The 21,937-nt window shown below is 37.5% G+C and overlaps 1 long non-coding RNA gene across 4 annotated transcripts in view; it reads left to right on the forward strand.

Moving 5' to 3' along the window:
- LOC139362600 (uncharacterized) overlaps positions 1-21,937 on the forward strand; it is a 391,421-nt gene that overhangs the window by 356,014 nt on the left and 13,470 nt on the right. For 2 of the 4 annotated variants that reach the window (XR_011621769.1, XR_011621772.1), the window contains one exon: positions 1,977-2,409. The exons of the other annotated variants lie outside the window; for them this stretch is intronic. This is a non-coding gene — a long non-coding RNA (uncharacterized lncRNA). The remainder of the gene's footprint in view (positions 1-1,976; positions 2,410-21,937) is intronic. 4 annotated transcript variants of the gene reach the window in all.

Here is a 21,937-nt window from a genome sequence, read left to right on the forward strand (position 1 = left end):
TCCCCGGTTAATCATCATATTTAATATTATTTATTTGTTTAAGTAAACACAAACATACATCATGCTATTTACTCAGATGACAATCTAAGTGTAATATTTATTTAAGTAGTTGTTTTTGATAGATAACCACTGTCCAAACCTTGACTAGGAAAAGAAAATGGCTACAAAGAATACCCACTATGTTCCTTATTGTACACATGTGTGAGTACATGTTTGTAAGATACATTCTTAAAAATGGCACTATCTTTTCATAGACCACATGTGTCTTCAATTTCAGTAGCTGTTGCCTAGTTGAGTATGTTATTGATCTTTCAGATTTTTGCCACACCCCAAAGGTAAAAACCAGTAGTATAAGGTCTTTCTTTCCTTACTTTTAACTAGTCTGATTGATGCTAAGCCTATTTAAGATGAATTAGAACATGAGGTTGACCTTGATGAAGACAAAAGAAAAAGGAATACAGAAAGAGAGAAAGGAAGGGAGAGAGGGAATTAAAAAAAAAGAAGAAAGGAACAAAAGATGGAAGGAAGGAAAAGAAAATGAGAAAGGGAAGAGAAAAGGACAAGAAACAAGGAAAAAAATGGAAGAAGGTAAGAGGAAATGAGAAAAAAAGGAAGAGAGAGAGAAATAAAAAGAGAGAAAGAAAGAAAAAGGAGGAAAGAAGAGAGGGAGGAAGGCAGTGCTGTGGAACATATTCCAGGCGGTTGTGAAAGAATAAAGGGGACCCAGATGAAGCAGGGAACACATATGTGCAATGGGCAGTGTGTTTCAGTAAATCAGTGCCAGACAGTAGAGTTTAGATCCAATGCATCCTATCATCACTAGTGAAGTGTCCTGAACAGAAACACTCAGGGATGAGGTTAGTATTGTATTTCAGAATTTGTGGAACAAGATACATGCAGTGAAAGAGTAGTAAGAGAGACAGATGAACTGACATCTACAGCCATCTTGACCTAAGGTGATGTGTGTGATGAGAGCTAAAAAGCAAGCAGGAGATACTATAATTTGATTCTATATAGGAGATGAATAAATACATGAAACAAGATTTTCAATTATACTATTTTAGCTCTCCTAGAAAGTGGTGTTTCTGTTTTTATGGAAGTAAAGGAGAACAGGCAATATAATTGGTTGAAGAATGTTTTTCCTCTATTTCAATTTAATTCACAGAGGAAACCCTTTAAAAAATAATTTATAGAATATTTATCTAGTCAGGGAAATTATTGAAATAACTGAATATATTTGGCAATAAACTCAGGGCAATTTTTAGGAATCTTTACCCCTCTTCACCTCTTTAATCTCTATCAGTAACTTCCTCCCCCAACTACCCAAACTAAGTGTACATTTTATATGGAGCATTTGAAATCACTATGCACCTATATAGCATTAAGATAACCTGTTCAACACTTCCCATCACAAAATCCCTAAGTTAGAGTCTTAGATATAGAAATTCTGGAACCACCATTGACCTCATTGTCTTGAGAGGTATGATCTGCGCCATCTTACCTAACTTTGGTTTGGGCACGATTTATAGGTAAGCTTTACGAGGATAGGGATGTTTTCTTGTACACTGCTGTTTTCTTAGTACCTGAAACAGTGCTGTGCACACTGAAGATACACTTTAAATTACAATATCTCAACATTTCAGTATTTGTTAAACAGATCTCTGTATGTTGGAAGTCTAATTGCACAGTAGAACTAAGGTTAAGGAGGCGTTATAAACTAAAGAACCACATGTCTCACTAGAAAACAATGTTTATTCAATTTTTCTTAATGTCGTAGTGACAACTCAGTGATCTCAACGGCAAGTTCTGTTCTCCCTGCAGGATCAAGCCCTTTGAATACGGTTGTTATGTTTTGTGTCTTATGTTTCTTTTTTTGCAATGGAAGTTTCAAGTATCATTATTCTCATGTGTTGAATATTAGCAATCCAGCTGCTTGAGTCAATTTAAAAGCATTTAATTTTGTTTTTCTCTCATAGTTTCTGAGCCCACCCAAGTGTACTGCAATCCATCAAGACAGAAAACCCTGCATTTTGTGGCCCAGAGTATTTGGAATTGATTTAGCTGTACCTGGATCCAAGCTGATTTGTCTTCAACCTCCCAGACTTAACTGTCGAAGTCTATAGCATATTAAGCATTTAGGTCTACAGAGTCACAGCCATTCACTGACCTGGCTCTAATTTTCACTTCGAGTTAGTACTTTTTGATTTGGGATTGTGAAAAAGCAGAAATATTTGTCGGACACCCACTGCCAGGAATGCTGAATTTAATTTCAGGACTTCTACTGCAGGAAACAAACAAACAAAAAAGTTAATTTTCCCACTTGGAGTTTTTATCCATGGATATTAGGCTACAATATTTTCCCCAGAGTTATCTTTCCTGCTTCCTTCTTTTGGCAAAACTTAGGTGGAGGTGAGTTTCCTCAATGTGGGTGGAAGGTTAAAGCAATAAGAACTTGCGGTTGCTGGCCTTCCTTGTAGCCTGGTTCCTGAATGCATTTAGGTTGATGTGGCGTCGTAACACTCTCTAGGGCTTACAGGAAAACTTCGTTCTGTTCCGGAAGCTGCTGTGAGCCAGCGGCTATGAACTTGTGGCCCAGCCACAGGGAATCGGGAACTTCTGAGTTAGAGCCCAGACACCACTGAGTCTTACTGAGTGACCTCAGGCAAGTTACTTAACATTTGCCTGCTCCTCATTTTCCAGCTGTAAAATGGAAAAAAAAAAAAAAAAAAACATATTTGCTCATTCAAGTTAAGCAGTTTGCAAGTTGTTCCTACTATAATGTGGGTTAATTTTTATGTATGTTTTTGGTTTTCATTTTTTGCTTTGTTTTTTCATGACAAATTTAAAAGGGGAAAGGGGTGTAATTTTATTTTTAAAAAGATGACACATAAAAATTGCCACAATTCGAAGTGAACTTAAAATATGGCAAGTATATAAAAATATAAATGTATAACCTTTTTTGAGCTACACTGTAACACTCATTAGATATTCCCTGCCAATTATAGTGTGACGCCAATGAAGATGAAGTTTTTTCATGTTTTCTCTCTGCTGTAGCCCCAGAATTTAGAACAGAGCCTACCATACAATAAATGCTCAAAGTACTTGCTAAATGCATTTAATGAACAAATTAATGAATGAAAACATAATTAATAGTCCAAGAAAATTATAGAGTAAGTTCTTAATTTTACTATATATAGACATTTGTTTCTTAATTAAGAATTAGAACCATAGTCAGAAAACAAAAACAATAAAAATTATAACTATCAATTTATGATACTATAGAATTATTTACTGACTCTTTGGCTATCTAAAAATCAAAGATATCTGAGGAGCCTACAAAGCTTAAGTTAAAACACTGTTGTTCTATACACTTTCATACCCCAAATAATAATTATTTAATAATACTTTTTTTTTTTTTTTTTTGAGATGGAGTCTCATTCTGTTGCCCAGGCTGGAGTGCAGTGATATGATCTCAGCTTACTGCAACCTCCGCCTCCTGGGTTCAAGTGATTCTCTTGCCTCCACCTCCTGAGTGCGCTTCAGGTGCATGACATCAAGCCTGGCTACTTTTTTGTATTTTTAGTAGAGATGGGGTTTTGCCATGTTGGCTAGGCTGGCCTTGAACTCCTGAACTCAAGCGATCCATCCACCTCGGCTTCCCAAAGTGCTGGGATTACAGGCGTGAGCCACTGCACCCAGCCTTTTATTAATATTTTTTAATGTTACCTATTATTTCAGGAGATTGCAGCAGAAGAGAATCGTATTTGACAAAAATGCATAAAAGAATAATTGCCTAGCTGAAATATATAGTTTTGAAATGTAAAAAGAATGGGAAATTTTACTCAAAAGAACATGGTAAATTAAACATTGACATAATGCCAAACCAACTTTCTAAAACTCATTTCATTTGGAGACAAGATATATTTTTGTTCTTATTTTAGAATATTACTTTAGCATTTAAAAATAATAAAACATTTTCCCATTGTAGGATTAAAAAACTTAATTTCTGGAATTTTCTTTTTATTTTTATAAATTACTGTGGCATCAGACAGAGTTGTTTAAAGAGTAAATAGAAGTGCTATAGCAGTCTCACTAAATGGCAAGAAAAAGCAAGCTGAAAAGAAGTTAAATACAAATTTCTAGCTTTTATTTTATCACAATCTTTGAAGGTATTAAAAGGAAAAACCAATGCATTGTAGTAGATTAGTTTTAGGTTGAAATGAAAGATTTGCTTATTGTTTTACTTGGGAAAAAAAGGTGAGTTTGTCAGAGAATTGACATTTTTAAAATTTCAATTTAAGAGTTAATAGGAACACTTTTACACTGTTGATGGGAATGTAAATTAGTACAACCATTGTGGAAGACAGTGTGGCGATTCCTCAAGGATCTAGAACTAAAAATACCATTTGACCCAGCCATCCCATTACTGGGTATATACCCAAAGGATAAATCATTGTACTATAAAGACACATGCACACATGTTTATTGTGGCACTATTCACAATAGCAAAGACTTGGAACCAACCCAAATGTCCATCAATGACAGACTGGATTAAGAAAATGTGGCACATATACACCATGGAATACTATGCAACCATAAAAAAGGATGAGCTTATGTCCTTTGCAGGGACATGGATGAAGCTGGAAACCATCATTCTCAACAAACTATCACAAGAACAGAAAACCAAACACCGCATGTTCTCACTCATAAGTGGGAGTTGAATAATGAGAACACATGGACACAGGGAGGGGAACATCACACACCAGGGCCTGCTGAGGGATGGGGGGCTAGAGGAGGAATAGCATTCAGAGAAATACCTAATGTAGGTGACAGGTTGATGGGTGCAGCAAACTACTATGGCACATGTATACCTATGTAATAAAACTGCACATTCTCTATATATACCCCGGAACTTAAAGTGTGATTTTTAAAAAGTGAGAAAAAAAGAGTTGGAATGCATTGACAATGACTCACTTATGGAAAATAACTGGACCAAGGTAGGAGCTTAGGTTATATGACGTTGCCATTGTTGTTTTTAATGAGAGCAAAGTAATTACCCTCTTTGATGTAGATATCTTTTAGCCACACTCTGGGAGTGAAGATTTCTGTGGACATTTGTTCTGAACATAAACAACTCCAAAAAATTACTCAGATTCTTGCTGAAGTTCTTTTCCTTTTGGTGTTCTTTAATGTTCTTCTGAAGGCACACAGCAGAAAGCCTCCATTTAGTGCTGAGAGCTTTAATGCCCCTCATCTCCCACTAATCTTTTTTTAATGATGGGAAGGAATGTTTAAAATCACTAAATCCTTTTAATGACTCTTCTATTGCTGCTGTAACAAATTATTGCTAGACGTTTAACAAGTGCAAATTTATTATCGCACAGTTCTGCAGGTCAGAAGTCAGGTGGGACCAACCGGATCTTCTACTCTGGGTCTCACAAGGCCAGTGTCAAGATGCTGTCACGCCAGGGTTTTTATCTGAAAGCTTCTGAAGAGAATCCATTTCCAAGCTCATTCTGGTTGTAGAGAGAATCCAGTTTCTTCTTGTTTTGGTGATCAAGGTCCCAACTTCCTTGCTGGCTGTCAGATGGGGTTTGCATTTAGCTTCCTAGGGGCCTCCTCTAATCTTTGCATGTGGCTTGATGACTCAGTCAGCAAAGTGTATCAAATTCTTTTCACACTTAGAATCTCTCTGACTTCTCCTTATCTCTGCCTCCAAACAGAGGACATTCTCTGCTTTTAAGGGCTTATATGATTAGATCGGGTTCACTTGGATGATCCAAAATAATCTCCCTATTTTTACATCATTCACTTGAATTGTATCTACAGACAATTTTTCTGCTATTTAATATGATATATTCACAGGTTCAGGGAGTGAACATCTTTAGGAAGACATTCTGCCCATCACATTCTTGAATTCGCTAATTGTTGGAACTGTTAGAATAAATGGATAAGAAAAAAAATATGGCCTAACCTAGAGATGGCAAAATTGAAATATTTAGAAAGAACTGTGGAATGTAATAGACAAAAATTTGAGCAACCTACGCTGTAACATGGAAGTTCAGATCCAAGGCCTGTTTTGATTAACTTTTCCAAGATGCTGATATCAGATGAGCTCATCTGGAAATAATTAGACTTAAAAAAATCATCTTTGAATTAAATTAAAAATCTGAAAGCTAGAAAGGATAGGATGTTGCTTAAATCAAGATTATGACCAGCCCCAATAATGATCTTAGTTTCATTGTATGGATTCCAATCCTTTTTCACCAAATAATTTCTTTATTTTTTCTTTTTTGCTTCTGTGCTTTATAGTTTTGAATCCAGCTGATTAGTTTTAATCTTGGACATATCTTGTTTTTGTTACCGTCATTGATGGTGGTGGTTCATTGGTTGATTTTTAAGTGCATTATGGTGAGAAGTCTGCAGATACTTCCAATTTTTCAGGAATGTTTTGAAAAAGCACTTCCACTGTGCTCCCTTCCAGTTCTCCTCCTCCCAGACTGTCCTTGTTGCTTCTTGAATAAGAAGCTCATTCCAACCCTTAGACATGGTTTCTTCCTTATGGAGGGTGCGTTCCATGATTGTCATTGACTGACTCCCTGATGTTCTTCAGATTCAGTTTGCTCATCATCATCTAGGAATTCTATTTGTCTACCTAATATAAAGTATACATTCACCTATTCAATGTCATGTTACTCCAGTTCATTTTCCTTTCCACAGAACCTGTCACCAACTGACATTTTTTATCGTTTATTTATTTTTCATCGAATATTTTTCCTATCTCTTCCTATAGTAGTACTAATGAACGAATGGATAAATAGGTGCAAGTATATCATTGCAGCCTCTTATTTTTGAACATTCTTCAAGACAAAATGATATGGATTACCTATAGTTCCAGATTTCTAGCTATTGATACATTAGAACAAAAGCTCAGAATAAAATATTTTTTGCTTTAATTAATGGATGTGATATAATAATAACTTAAGATGATACCATTTGTGGCTCTTTCCAAAACCCACTGTGATTTTCCATTGTCTACATTCTTCAGTTGTCCCCACAGGGCCATTCCTGAGATCCACTCTCCCATGCTACCGCCTTGTGTTTGGGGCTTACTTTTGTTCCATTATGCTTTCATCAACAAGATCACATTGGTAGGAAGCAAACATCTCGATGTGGATTTATCAGCGAATCTCTGGCACAGAGTGTTAGACCTGTCTAGAGTTTCAAATAGCATAATATGTTTTTTTCAACCACTATATAGACTGTCATGTGTCCTGTGAAATACTGCAGTGGCTATACTTCAAGTCCAAGTTAATGTTAAGAGCAAATTTTGAGAGGAGGGTCCACTTTTTTGTACTTTTCACAAATACCCATCTGAAAACAGTTACAAAAGTCTTGGGAACAGTTTTTCATAGCTTATCACCTCGTGTTCCCTCTGGCAGACACAGACGGCCACCCTGTAAGTCACAGGGATGGGTTTTCTGTGATAATTGCTGAAGCATCGTCTTCCTGGAGCTTTTTCTTGTTTTTATGACTTCTGCATACACTTTTGATTGATATTTAGGCAAGAGTGGATATATGATATTTTTTAGGAAGTTAGAGATTCCTTTGGATTTTTTAAAGAAGAGATTGAATATTTTCAGAGCCTTGGAATTTGTTTCCAAAACCTCAGAGAGTAGGGGGAAAGGGTGTAGCACTGGCGACACTGTAGTTCCTCGTAGGGTGTGGAAGATGGTGTGGTGAACTTGACTTTCTGTTTCAGAGATTAAAACAATTTCCTGAGGAAAAACATCTTTTCAAAGAGCTTTTGGAGTATCCAGGGAGATTTCCTTCCAAGTGATTATTCCATGAAGGTAAAGAGGTGATTCAGCCACATGTGCTATTTCTCATTTGGATAAACTTTTGATGGTCTCTACTGAGGGACTTGAGTTTCCAACTTTCTGGACTCTGTCCAGCTGTTGTATTAGGGGAATGCATTTTTCAAATATATTAGAGAATGTAAGTCCTTCCAAGTACATCTCTGACAAGTGTTTCTATAAAACTGAATGGCAATTGTGGCATCCAAAAATATTAGAAATGTGTATCTTTTGCATATCACAATAGTACAAAGAAGAAAGATGTGTGTTGCTCCCTGAACTGTAGTGCTTTTCTAAAATATGTTTGAACTTCAGATGTGTTTGCTTAAGGATGTGATGGAACTAATATTCTTTATTTTGTGGTAATGATTACTTGAGCACTGTCTGTGCCTTTTTTTTTTTTTTTTTTTCCAAAGGAAGTACATTCTAACCATTGCTTAATATCTGGCAGTCATTTAAGCAATAGAAAGAAACATTTGATATTTTTTGCATCATTTTCCATCCAAATAATAATATCAAAGCAAAAAAGTACCCAGACACTGGTTATAAAAATATAGAAATTGTGGCAACAGCCAATTAGTTCCCAGAAAGTCTTTCGGTTTCATAAAACTTTCCATAATAATCATGCATTGGAAAATCTTCTGATACAAACAGGAGTCATAGTCAGGCTAATACATTAAATGAATCTAATTTGTCTTCCTATTTCCAAAAAAGAAAACACATAGTCTGAAATAGGATTCACAGAACAACAACAAAAGCAACAAAGATCAATATATATTTAGTACAGAGTAACTGAGGCAGGAATACTGCTGTATTCACACACGATTACATTCATACATTGTTCACATGAAGGAATTGTTGAGTGCCTGAAATATTTCAACATGCAATGCAACTCTGACCTGAGGTAGGATACAACAGGAAAAAATCAGGGATTTTCCTCGAATCAATTCAATGCTGGTAACAAGTGCTTCAAAGACTGGTCTATGGTTTCTACAGCGTCATTCCCCAGGAAATGTACCCTCGAATAGCAATATACCTTCTCTTCACTCTGTGCCATGGATAAATTTTAAACAGGGAAACTTTAAGATTGAGAAACTCTATGCTGTTTTACAGCTTCCTTCCTTAGAGCAACTTTGGGATTTTAAATAAGTACCTTATGATGTTAAGTAATGTGAGTTCTGTTTCCAGTACACACTGAATATATGACTGTATTGATTTTGGTGATTAGATCTATATTTTACCATGGTTGTATTTCTTGCTCCCAATAGAGGAAAAGCAACCATAAGCCCCTTTTCACATGTTTAGTGATAATAATCACTTTTAAAATAACTTTTTGTGAAATGACATCCCTCTTGATAACTTCACACATCATTTGGATTTCAGACCTTGGCCATATATTCAGTTAATTTGATTTGAATGTAATACAGAGCTGGGATAAGATCCTGCTGAACTGAATACAAGTTAACTCCTTCTCTCCTCAGCCTCTCCTCATTTAAGATAAATATGTCATCTGTTTTCTATTGGGATCTTGACTAAGACAGTGTTGTTACAAAAGTCTAAATATGCTGTGTCTACTGTAATTTGTTTCTGTTTTGCTTTGTTTTGTTTTGTTTTTGGAGATAGTCATACTCCATTACCCAGGCTTGAGTGCAGTGGCACGATCCTGGCTCACGGCAACATCTGCCTATTGGATTCAAGTTATTCTTGTGCCTCAATCTCCTGAGTAGCTAGGATTACAGGCATGTGCCAGCATGCCCCGCTAAGTTTTGTATTTTTAGGAGAGACAGGTTTTCGCCATGTTGGCCACGCTAATCTCGAACTCCTGAACTCAAGTGATTCACCCACCTCAGTCTCCCTAAGTGCTGGGATTACAGGAATGAGCCACCGTGCCCTGCTACTGTAATTTGAATCAAGATATTTCTCATGTAAATAATAATGCAAACATCTTAATTTCAGAAAATATTCTCTAACTAGACTCTTTTTTTTCTATAGGACTCTCATTTAAACAAAATCTCAAAAGCATATAAAACACAAATGTTCCAAGTCTTGCTAACTTTTGACTGCATATGTATTTGTGTACCTAGATTATGTTCACAAGAAACCCACTAATGTAAACAGATAAAACATGAGTTATCAGAGTCTTACCCTTTTATTTCTGAAATTCAAAATGCATGCCCTATATGCTCTTAAAATCACTCTTAGCTATTGTGAAAAACTGAAAGCAACAATTGCTGATTGCCAAATTTTTCCATAATTCTGTTTCCTAGACCTATAGAAGAATCATAATTTTTGTCCCCCATAAAAGTAGGTAGGGCTACTTGACTTGACTTGGTCAATGAAATAAGGCAGAAGTGAAATGTCACTGCCTCTGAAAACAAGAGCCAGTGTCTAGTTCACCAAGCTGCCTTCTTTCCTCATGCTCCAGAAAGTTTGAAGATACAACTCAAAATGAAGCTTCTAGCAACCTGGAGTTGAATAACTCAGATGAGGAGAGCACCCCTGTCAAAACAGTATGAACATTTAGGATCTGCAAGGAATATACTTAGCTTTTTAATCTACTGAGACTAGGGGATGTTTTTGTTACTTCAGCATAATCTTGCCTATCCTGACTGATACAACTACTGTTACCAGCCATTGTCCACCTGTGTTTGTTTCTTTCTTTCTCTTCAGCTCAGAAATCCCTTTGACCATGCAACTGTTACAACTAGCTATCATGCAATCACCTACGTTCTACAGATGCAGCATAAATATCCAGTATCCTCTATTGCTGCTAGATGCTATGCAAAGGAAGAGGAGATGGCCTTCTTTGAAACCCTGTGCCACTTGGACAGCCAAAGAACTCTGTTTACGTTGCAGTTAAACAGTATCTCTCTTTAACAACTTTATTAGTTCTAGTCATTGTCCTTGCCATGAATAGCACTGATAGTTTTACTCCTGTCTTCAAGAAATTCATTTCCGAATTAAGAGACTAAGTAGGGAAATTATGTCTGTAACATCTCCCATTCTCCTGTTCTTTCTCTTGTCCCACATAAATACAAAAACAAAAATCTCTTTTTTGCTCTCTTATAAAACAAATGTTCTCATGCTAATCATTGAATGCAAACAGTTGGTGGTATTGAGAGTGGGCAGGCAAGTTGTTCAGGCTAGTAGAATCTGAGTCATACTTCAACCACCAAAAAATGTCAGGTTCCAACAACAAAACAGATCATCTGAAGCTGGTGCCTCACCTCTTTTTCCTGTTTTACCAGTGATTTTATTGGGTTTTTAAAAGCCACTGAACTATAAAATCTTTTAATCTGGATAAGTAATAGTCCATCATAGATTTGAACTACTATATAGTTTTTTTTTCAATTATTTACTGTTAGATTATTTTTCTCCCAATTGTTTATAAATAATGTCTATTCACATTAGAAAAAAACAGTTTTCTCCCAATTGTTTATAAATAATGTCTTTATTGGGTGATTCCTCATGTATATTTATAAGTCAGCTCAAAGTTACAATTTCAAAAATAGATATTAACATAAAATACTTAGAATGCAATGAAAATTCTGGTTCTCTGTGAATGACTTGCTCTTAGTTTAAATTTTTATTGAACTGTTTCTGTAGCATAATACATTTTATAATAGATTTATTCTACAAAAACAGGGAATAAATAAAGGCTGCCTAGACCACATGATTTGACTATTTTTATTTTGCATGTAGTGATATAAGCCATAGATTTTTTTTTTTCTGATTCTCATCTCCCAGTTTTCCCAGTTACCCATTTAACCAGCCAGTCACTCTCCAGTTACACATCAATGTGCTACATCTTCTTTTTATCAACTTATCCTTTTATCTAATAATTCTACCGAGTGTTTTTCTAGTATTTGCACTTCATATCTCCTGTATCTAAAGTAAATACATGTATTTTAAAACTTTATGAATATTTTAAAATTTTATCAAAATAGTACATGTACAATACTTAAGCAAAATAATGTCAGTAGGTTAATATTTTAAAATAGCAGTCACTGTCCCATCCCCTGTTCTTCAGGTTTTATTTTTTTTTTTAACTTTTATTTTAGGTTTGGGGGTGTATGTGAAGGTTTGTTACATAGGTAAACATGTAGTATGGGGGTTTGTTGTACATATTATTCCATCACCCAAGTATTAAGTGCAGTATCCAATAGTTATCCCTTTGCTCCTCTTTGTTCTCCTGCCATCCCATCTCAAGTAGACCCCAGAGTCTGTTGTTTCATTCTTTGTGTTTATAAGTTCTTTTCATTTAGCTCTTATTTATAAGAGAGAACATACAGTATTTGGTTTCTGTTCCTGCATTAGTTTGCTAAGGAAAATGGCCTCCAGCTCCATCCATGTTTCCACAGAGGAAATGATCTTGTTGTTTTTTTATGGCTGCATAGTATTCCATGGTGTATATGTACCACATTATTCAATCTGTCATTGACGGGCATTTAGGTTGATTCTATGTCTTTGCCATGCCATTGTGAATAGTGCTGCAATAAACATTCACATGCATGTCTTTATGGTAGAATGATTTATATTCCTCTGGGTATATACCCAGTAATGGAGTTGCTGTGTGGAATGGTAATTCTGTTTTACAGAACATTAAGGAATTGCCATACTGCTTTCCACAATGGCTGAATGAATTTACACTCCCACCAACAATATGTAAGTGTTGCCTTTTCTCTGCATCCTTGCCAGCATCTGTTATTTTTTGACTTTTTTTTTTTTTTACCTTAAATTCCAAGATACATGTGCAGACAGTGTAGGTTGGTTACATAGGTATACATGTGCCATGGTGGTATGTTTCATCTATCAAACCGTCTTCTAGGTTTTAAGCCCTACATTCATTAGCTATTTGTCCTAATGTTCTCCCTCCCCTCGCCCCCAATTGCCAACAGGCCCTGGTACGTTTTGTTCACCTCCCTGTGTCCATGTGTTCTCATTGTTCAACTCCCACTTAGGAATGAGAACATGTGGTGTTTGGTTTTCTGTTCCTGTGATAGTTTGCTGAGGACAATGGCTTCCAGCTTCATCCATGTCCCGCAAAGGACATGATCTCATTCCTTTTTATGGCTGCATAGTATTTCACGGTGTATAAGTACCACATTTTCTTTATCCAGTCTATCACTGATGAGCATTTAAGTTGGTTCCTTGTCTTTGCTATTGTAAATACTGCTGCAGTAAACATATATGCACATGAGTCTTTGTATTAGAATGATTTATATTCCTTTAGGTATATACCCACTAATGGGTTTGCTGAGTCAAATGATATTTCTGGTTCTAGATCCTAGAGGAATCGCTACTCTGTATTCCACAATGGTTGGACTAATTCACATTTCTACCAACAGTGGAAAAGCATTCCTATTTCTCCACAGGCTCACCAGCATCTATTGTTTCTTGAGTTTTTAATAAGGACACCATTTTGACTGGTGTTAGATGGTATCTCATTGTGGTTTTGATTGGTATTTCTCTAATGATCAGTGATGCTGAACTTTTTTCATTGTTTGTTGACTGCATAAATGTTTTCTTTTGAGAAGTATCTGTTCATATTATTTGCCCACTTTTTGATGGGGTTATTTGTTTTCTTCTTGTGAATTTGTTTAAGGATCTTATAGATTCTGGATATAGTCCTGTGTCAAATGGGTAGATTACAAAAATTTTCTCTCATTCTGTAGGTTGCCTGTTTACTCTGATGATAGTAGAATCTCTGTAGAAGCTCTTTAGTTTAATTAGATCCCATTTGACAATTTTGGCTTTTATTGCAATTGCTTTTGGCATTTTCTTCAGGAAATCAATGCCCATGCCTATGTCCTGAATGGTATTGCCTAGGTTTTATTCTAGGGTTTTTAGGGCTTGGGGTTTTATATTTAAGTCTTTAATCCATCTGGAGTTAATTTTTGTATAAGCTTTAAGGAAGGGGTCCAGTTTCAGTTTTCTGCATGTGTTTAGCTAGTTTCCCCAGCACCACTTATTAAATAGGGAATCCTTTCCCTATTGCTTTCTTTTCGTCAGGTTTCTCAAAGGTCAGATGTTTGTAGATGTGTGGTGTTACCTCTGAGGTCCGTGTTCTGTTCCATTGATCTATATGTCTGTTTCGGTAGCAGTTCTATGCTGTTTTGGTTACTGTAGACTTGTGGTATAGTTTGAAGTCAGGTGGCATGATGCCATCAGCTTTGTTCTTTTTGTCTTGGCGATATGAGCCCTTTCTTGATTCATATGAAATTTAAAGTAGTTTTTTTCTAATTATGTGAAGAATGTCGATGGTAGTTTGATGGAAACAGCATTGAATCTACAAATTACTTTGGGCACCATGGCCATTTTTATGATATGATTCTTCCTATACATTAGGATGGAATGTTTATCCATTTGTTTCTGTCCTCTCTGATTTCCTTGAGCAGTTGTTTATAGCTCTCCTTGAAGAGTTCTTCACGTCCCCTGTTAACTGTATCCCTAGGTATTTTATTCTCTTTGTGGCAATTGTAAATGGGAGTTCATTTATGGCTTGTCTTTCCGCCTGTCTATTTTTGGTGTATAGGAATGCTTGTAATTTTTGCACATTGATTTTGTTTCCTGAGACTTTGCTGAACCTGCTTATCTGCTTAAGGAGTTTTTGGTCTGAGACGATGGGGTTTTTGAAATATAGAATCATGTCATCTGCAAACAAAGACAATTTGACTTCCTCTCTTCCTATTTAAATACCCTATATTTCTTTCTCTTGCCAGGTTGCCCTGGCCAGAACTTCCAATACTATGTTGAACATGAGTGGTCAGAGTGGACATCCTTGTCTTGTGCCAGCTTTCAAAGGGAATGCTTCCAGCTTTTGTGCATTCAGTATGATATTGGCTGTGAGCTTGTCATAAATAGCTCTTATTATTTTGAGATATGTTCCATCAATACCTGGTTTGTTGAGAGTTTTTAACATGAAGGAGGTTGAATTTTTTTCAAAGGACTTTTCAGCATCCATTGAGATAATCATGTGGTTTTTGTCATTGGTTCTGTTTATGTGATGGATTATGTTTATTGATTTGCGTATGTTGAACCAGCCTTGCATCCCAGGGATGAAGCCGACTTGATCATGGTGGATAAGCTTTTTTTTTTTTTTTTTTTTTTGAGACGGAGTCTCGCTCTGTTGCCCAGGCTGGAGTGCAGTGGCGCGATCTCGGCTCACTGCAAGCTCTGCCTCCTGGGTTCACGCCATTCTCCTGCCTCAGCCTCCTGAGTAGCTGGGACTACAGGCGCCCGCCACCGTGCCCGGCTAATTTTTTGTATTTTTAGTAGAGACGGGGTTTCACCGTGGTCTCGATCTCCTGACCTTGTGATCCGCCCGCCTCGGCCTCCCAAAGTGCTGGGATTACAGGCGTGAGCCACCGCGCCCGGCCTGTGGTGGATAAGCTTTTTGATGTGCTGCTGGATTCAGTTTGCCAGTATTTTCTTGAGGATTTTTGCATTGATGTTCATCAGCATATAGGCCTAAAGATTTTTGTTGTTGTTGTTGTGTCTCTGCCAGGTTTTGGTATCAAGATTAGGCTGGCCTCATAAAATGAGTTAGGGAGGAGTCTCTCCTTTTCAATTGTTTGGAATAATTTCAGAAGGAATAGCACCAACTCCTCTTTGTATCTCTGGTAGATTTCACCTGTGAATTTGCTTGTTCCTGGGCTTTATTATAGTTTGGTAGGCTATTTATCATTGCCTCTATTTCAGAACTGGTTACTGGTCTTTTCAGGGATTCAACTTCTTCCTGGTTTAGTCTTGGGAGGGAAGGTGTATGTGTCCATGAATTCATCCATTTCTTCTAGATTTTCTAGTTTATTTGCATAGAGGTGTTTATAGTATTCTCCAATGGTAGTTTGTATTTCTGTGGGGTCAGAGGTGATATCCCCTTTATCATTTTACATTGTTGTCTATTTGATTCTTCTCTCTTTTCTTCTTTATTAGTCTATCTAACAGTCATTCTATTTTTTTTTTTTCCAAAAAACCAAATCCTGGATTTATTGTTTCTCTGAAGGAGATTTTATTTCTCTATCTCCTTCAGTTCTGCTCTGATCTTAGTTATTACTTGTCTTCTGCTAGGTTTTGGATTCATTTGCTCTTGCTTCTCTAGTTCTTTTAATTGTGATGTTAGGGTGTCGATTTGAGATTTTTCTAACTTTCTGATGTGAGCATTTAGTGCTATAAGTTTCCCTCTTAACACTGCTTTAGCTGTGCCCCAGAGATCTTGGTATGTTGTCTGTTTATTCTTATTGGTTTCAAATAACTTCTTGATATCTGCCTTAATTTCATTATTTATCCAGGAGTTATTCAGGAGCAGGTTGTTCAATTTCCAGATAGTTGTGTGGTTTTGAGTGAGTTTCTTAATCCTGAGTTTTAATTTGATTGCACTGTGGTCTGAGAGACTGTTTATTATGATTTCAGCTTTTTGAGTTTGCTGAGGAGTGTTTTACTTCCTACTATGTGGCCAATTTTAGAATAAGTGTCATGTGGCACTGAGAATGTATATTCTATTGATTTGGGATGGAGAGGTCTGTAGATGTCTGTTAGGTGCACTTGATCCAGAGCTGAGTTCAATCCCTGAAATCCTTGATAATTTTCAGTCTTGTTGATCTGTCTAATATTCACAGTGGGGTGTTAAAGTCTCCCACGATCATTGTGTGGGAATCTAAGTCTCTTTGTAGGTCTCTAAGAACATGTTTTTTTGAATCTGGGTACTCCTGTTTTGGGTGCAAATATATATAGCGTAGTTAGCTCTTCTTGTTGAATTGATCCTTTCACCATTATGTAGTATCTTTCTTTGTCTTTTTTGGTATTTGTTGGTTTAAAGTTTGTTTTTTTCAGAGACTAGGATTGCAACCCCTGTTTTTTTTCTGCTGTCCATTTGCTTGGTAAATTTTCTTCTCTCCCTTTACTTTGAGCCCATGTGTCTCTTTGCACATGAGATGGATCTCCTGAATACAGCACACCGATGGGACTTGACTCTTTATCCAATTTGCCAGTCTGTGTCTTTTAATTGGGACATGTATCCCATTTACACTAAGGTTAATATTGTTCTGTATGAATTTGATCCCGTCATCATGATGCTATTTGGTTATTTTGCACACGAGTTGATGCAGTTTCTTCATAGTATCATTGGTCTTCATATTTTTGCATGTTTTTGCAGTGGCAGGTACTGGTTCTTCCTTTCCATATTTAGTGCTTCCTTCAGGAGCTCTTGCAGGACAGGCCTGGTGGTGATGAAATCCCTCAACTTTTGCTTCTCTGGAAGGGATTTTATTTCTCCTTTGTTTATGAAGTTTAGATTGGCTGGATATGAAATTCTGGGTTGAAAGCCTCCACTCTCTTCTGGCTTGTAGGGGTCTGCTGAGAGGTCTGCTGTTAGTCTGATGGGCTTTCCTTTGTAGGTGACCTGGCCTTTCTCTCTGGCTGCCCTTTCTCTCTGGCTGCCCTTAACATTTTTTCCTTCATTTTGACCTTGAAGAATCTAATGATTATGTGTCTTAGGGTTGATCTTCTTGTGAAGTATCTTAGTGGTATTCTCTGTATTTCCTGAATTTGAATGTTGGCCTGTCTTGCTAGGTTGAGGAAGTTCTCCTGGGTAATATCCTGAAGTGTTTTTTCCCACTTGGTTCCATTCTCCCTGTCTCTTTTGGGTATTCCAAACCAATTGTATGTTTATGCTTTTTACATTGTCCCATATTTCTAGAAATTTTTGTTCATTATTATTCATTTGTTTTACTCTAATCTTGTCTGCATGCTTTATTTCAGCAAGATTGTCTTCAAACTCTGATATTCTTTCTTCTGCTTCAATGATTTGGCTATTGATACCTGTGTATGCTTCTTGAAGTTCTTGTGCTGTGTTTTTCAGTTCCATTAGATCATTTATGTTCCTCTGTAAACTGGTTATTCTAGGTAGCAGCTCCTGTAGCCTTTGATCAAGGTTCTTAACTTCTTTGCATTGGATTACAACATGCTCCTTTAGCTCAGCAGAATTTGTTATTACCCACATTCTGAAGCCTACTTCTGTCAATTCGTCCATCTCATCCCTTGTCTAATTCTGCACCCTTGCTGGAGAGGTGTTGCAATCATTTGGAGGGTAAGAGGCACTCTGGCCTTTTGCATTTTCAGCATTTTTTCATTGATTCTTTCTCATCTTCATGAGTTTATCTAGTTTCAATCTTTGAGGCTGCTTGGGTGAGGTTTTTATGGGGACTTTTGTTGTTGTTGCTTTCTGTTTGTTTGCTTTTCTTTCAGTGGTCAGGTGCCTCTTCTATCGGGCCGCTGCAGTTTGCTGGGGGTTCACTTCAGGCCCTGTTCATCTGGTTGGCTCCTGTGCCAGGAGATGTCACTCAAGGAGGCTGGAGAACATCAAAGATGGGTGCCTGCTCCTTCCTCTAAGAGCTCTAAACTCAAGGCGTATCAATCTGAGGCCACCAGGAACGCTCCCATATAGAGTGTCTGACAAACCCTGTTGGAGGGTCTCAGCCAGTTGGGTGGCATGGGGAGCAGGACATATTTAACAAAGCACTTCAGCTGTCCGTTGGTGGAGGGTGTGTGCTGTGTTGGGGATAAATCCACTTATCTGGGCTGCCTGGATTCCTCAGAACTACCAGGAAGAAAGACTAAATCTACTGGTCCATGGAGACTACGGCCACCCCTTCCCCTAGAAGCTAAGGTTCAGGGAGATCAGAGTTCTGTCCCTGAGACTCTGGCTGGAGTTGCTGGAGTTCCTGCAGGGAGGCCCCACCAAGTGAGGAGGTATGGGTCAAGATCAGGCCTGAAGAGGCACTCTGGCCACAGTCTGCCACAGCCAGTGTGTTGGGCTGTGGGGAATACCTTTTGGGACCAAGCCGTCCAGCCTCCCTGGCTCCAGCATGGGCAAAGCACGGCCTGGAACTATAGAGATGGCTGCTGCCTTTTCCCAACCCTGGGAGCTTGGTGTGTTAGGCAGCGGGCAGTCCCAATGTTGGCTGCCACTCCTCCCCTAAGGAACTCAAATGGCTTAGACAGCAGTCTTAGCTGTGGTGCTGGCTGCTTCTCCCCCTAGGTACTTGGCAAGCTTAAGCAGATTCTAGCTGAGTGGATGTTGAGGATCTGTGCGTCTCCATGGTTGGGACCTTAGGCCCTAGTGGCAGGGGCTTACATATGGGATCTTCCGATCCGTGGGTTGCAGTCTGCAGAGAAAGCATGGTTTCCTAGGCTGGGTAGCACGTTCACTCACCGCCTCCTTTGACTGGGGGATGGAGGCTCCCCTGCCCAGTGTGGCTCTCAGGTGGGTGGCCTCACCACACTGCTCTTCCTTCCTCTCTGTGGGTCACAGCAGCCACCTAGTCAGTTCTGATGACGAACCTGGATACCCCAGTTGATGATGCAGGATTTGCATGCTGTTATGGTTCTTTTTGATGGGATTCTCTGGTTGCCCCTGCTTCTAGTTGGCCATCTTGGCCCTGACCTCCTTGACTTTTTAATAATAGGCATTCACAGCCATTTTGACTTGTGTGAGATAGCAGCTCATTATTTTGTTGTTGTTGTTGTTTTTGCGCTGAGTCTTGTTCTGTGGCTCAGGCTTTGGTGCAGTGGTGCAATCTCAGCTCACTGCAACCTCAACCTCCACCTCCTGGATTCAAGTGTTTCTCCTCTCCTGCCTCAGCCTCCCAAGTAGCTGGGATTATAGGTATGAGCCACCAAGCCCAGCTAATTTTTGTGTTTTTAGTAAAGTTGGCATTTCACCACAGTGTCCAGCCTGGTCTCAAACTCCTAACCTCAGGTGATCTGCCCACCTTGGCCTCCCAAATCACTGTGGTTTTGATATACATTTCTCTAATGATCAATGATGCTGTACTCTTCTTCATATGCTTGCTGGCTGCATGTATGTCTTCTTTTGAGAGGTGTCTGTTCCTATCCTTTGCCTACTTTTTAATGTGGTTGTTTTATAAATTTGTTGAAATTCCTTATAGATGCTGGGTTTTAGACTTTTGTCAGATGCATAGTTTGCAAATATTTTATCCTATTCTATAGGTGGTCTGTTTACTCTGTTGATAGTTTCTTTTGCTGTGCAGCAGCTATTCAGTTTAATTAGACCCCACTTTGCTTTTGTTGCAACTGCTTTTGGTGTCTTTGTCATGAAATCTTTGCCTATTCCTATGTCTAGGATGGTATTGCCCATGTTGTCTTCCAGGGTTTTTATAGTCTTGGGTTTTACATTTAAGCCTTTAATCCATCTTGAGTTGATTTTCGTATATGGTTTAAAGAAAGGTCCAGGTTTATTCTTGTACATATGGCTAGCCACTTTGCCAGTACCATTTATTGACTAGAAAGTCTTTTCCCCATTGCTTGTTTTTGTCAGATTTGTTGAAGATCGAACGGTCAGAGATATGCAGCCTTATTGATGCCCTCTCTATTCGGTTCCATTGGTCTATGTGTCTGTTTTTGTACCACTACCATAGCGTTCTGTAGCCTTGTAGTATTGTTTGAAGTCAGGTAACATGATGCCTCCAGCTTTGTTCTTTTTGCTTAGCATTGCCTTGGCTATTCAGGTTCTATTTTTTTTGTTTCATATGCATTTTAAAATAGTTTTTCCTAGTTCTGTGAAGAATGTTCTTGGTAGTTTGATAGGAATAACATAAATCTCTATATTGCTTTGGAAAGTACAGCCATTTTACTGATACTGATTCTTCCTATCCATGTGCATGAGATTTTTGTTTGTTCGTATGTTTGTTTGTGTCTTCTCTGATTTTTTGAGCAATGTCTTGTAATTCTCTTTGTAGAGATTTTTTTTTTTAAATCTCCCTGGCTAGCTGTGTTCCTGGTATTTTATTATCTTTTTGTATAAGCCACAGATTGATTAATGTAGCTGATTTTGGCTAGTAATGTAAATCTATTGTATCAAAGGGCCTCTGATCTAATTTCTTTAACACTTTGAAATCAATAAAAGTACATAGCTTTTATCTTATGTGAACTACCATGGTACATTTTCACAGACTATCAGAGGTACAGAGAAATTTATACGTGTGTGTGTGTGTGTGTGTGTGTGTGTGTGTGTGTGTGTGTGTATAGGGGTGACACTTTCAGAGAAGTTGGGAACTCACCTGGGTAAAAAGAGATTATATTTATTCTTCATGGTAATCAATCAATTCCTACTGAGGGGTGATGTAGGAATGGTTTAGGGAATTAGGCTGGATTAATAGTGAAACACTGACTTAATTGCATTCCCTGAAAATGGCATCCGGAGCCCCCCTGTTCTAGTATCTTTGAGAGCTTGAGGTACTCTCCATCTGCTCTTGCCTTCCTATTACGTCTTTGAAGAGTTTTAGGCTATAGTTTATTTGTTCTTTTCTCATCTGCTTTCTATGTTCCAGAAACACCTCAGTATTTCCTTTCATGACATAGTTACTTGTTTCTCAGCACTATCATGGAATAATATGTATTTTACAATTTTTTTGAAATTTCAAGGTTTTGAGGCAGAGATATGTATGCAATCTGCCATCCAAATCCAATCTGAAGCACATTTAGAGAACATGCTGAAAATCTCTTAAAGAAGTACTATCTCAATGTCTTTAGAATTTCCAACTACTAAAACGTAAACTTTATATGATTCATAAAAATATTTGGGGCCAATAATACTAATAGAAAATATTCTACATGGCCATTTGATTTTGTAAATACTGAATTAATACCTATATATTAATTTTTTATAGTTGTAGAATTCATTCAAAGGCTATTTTTGCAAAATGTGCTGTCTTTTGTGATTTATATTATTGATTAAATTAATATTTGCTATTTTTCTTTTATTCCAGTATTTGTAGAGTTTATAAAATATTACATATTTTATCATGCATAAGAAATATAAGCATGAGTGTAAAATAGACACAAAAAACTTTTGGCTAACAGTTCTTAAACACTTACAATGTAAAATCATTAAGATGAAGAGTCTGCAAGCTCTTCCTCATTTATTGTCACACACTCTGAGGTAGAAATTATTACTATCTTCATTTTGCATATAAAATTTACCATATTAATGTATAACAAGTGTTAAAATGTTAATGCACAAAGAATAGTTATAATAAAAGTTAGGGAAGCACATTTCTTAT

This window comes from Macaca nemestrina, chromosome 4 (assembly GCF_043159975.1).
Source record: "Macaca nemestrina isolate mMacNem1 chromosome 4, mMacNem.hap1, whole genome shotgun sequence".
Taxonomy (NCBI): domain Eukaryota; kingdom Metazoa; phylum Chordata; class Mammalia; order Primates; family Cercopithecidae; genus Macaca; species Macaca nemestrina.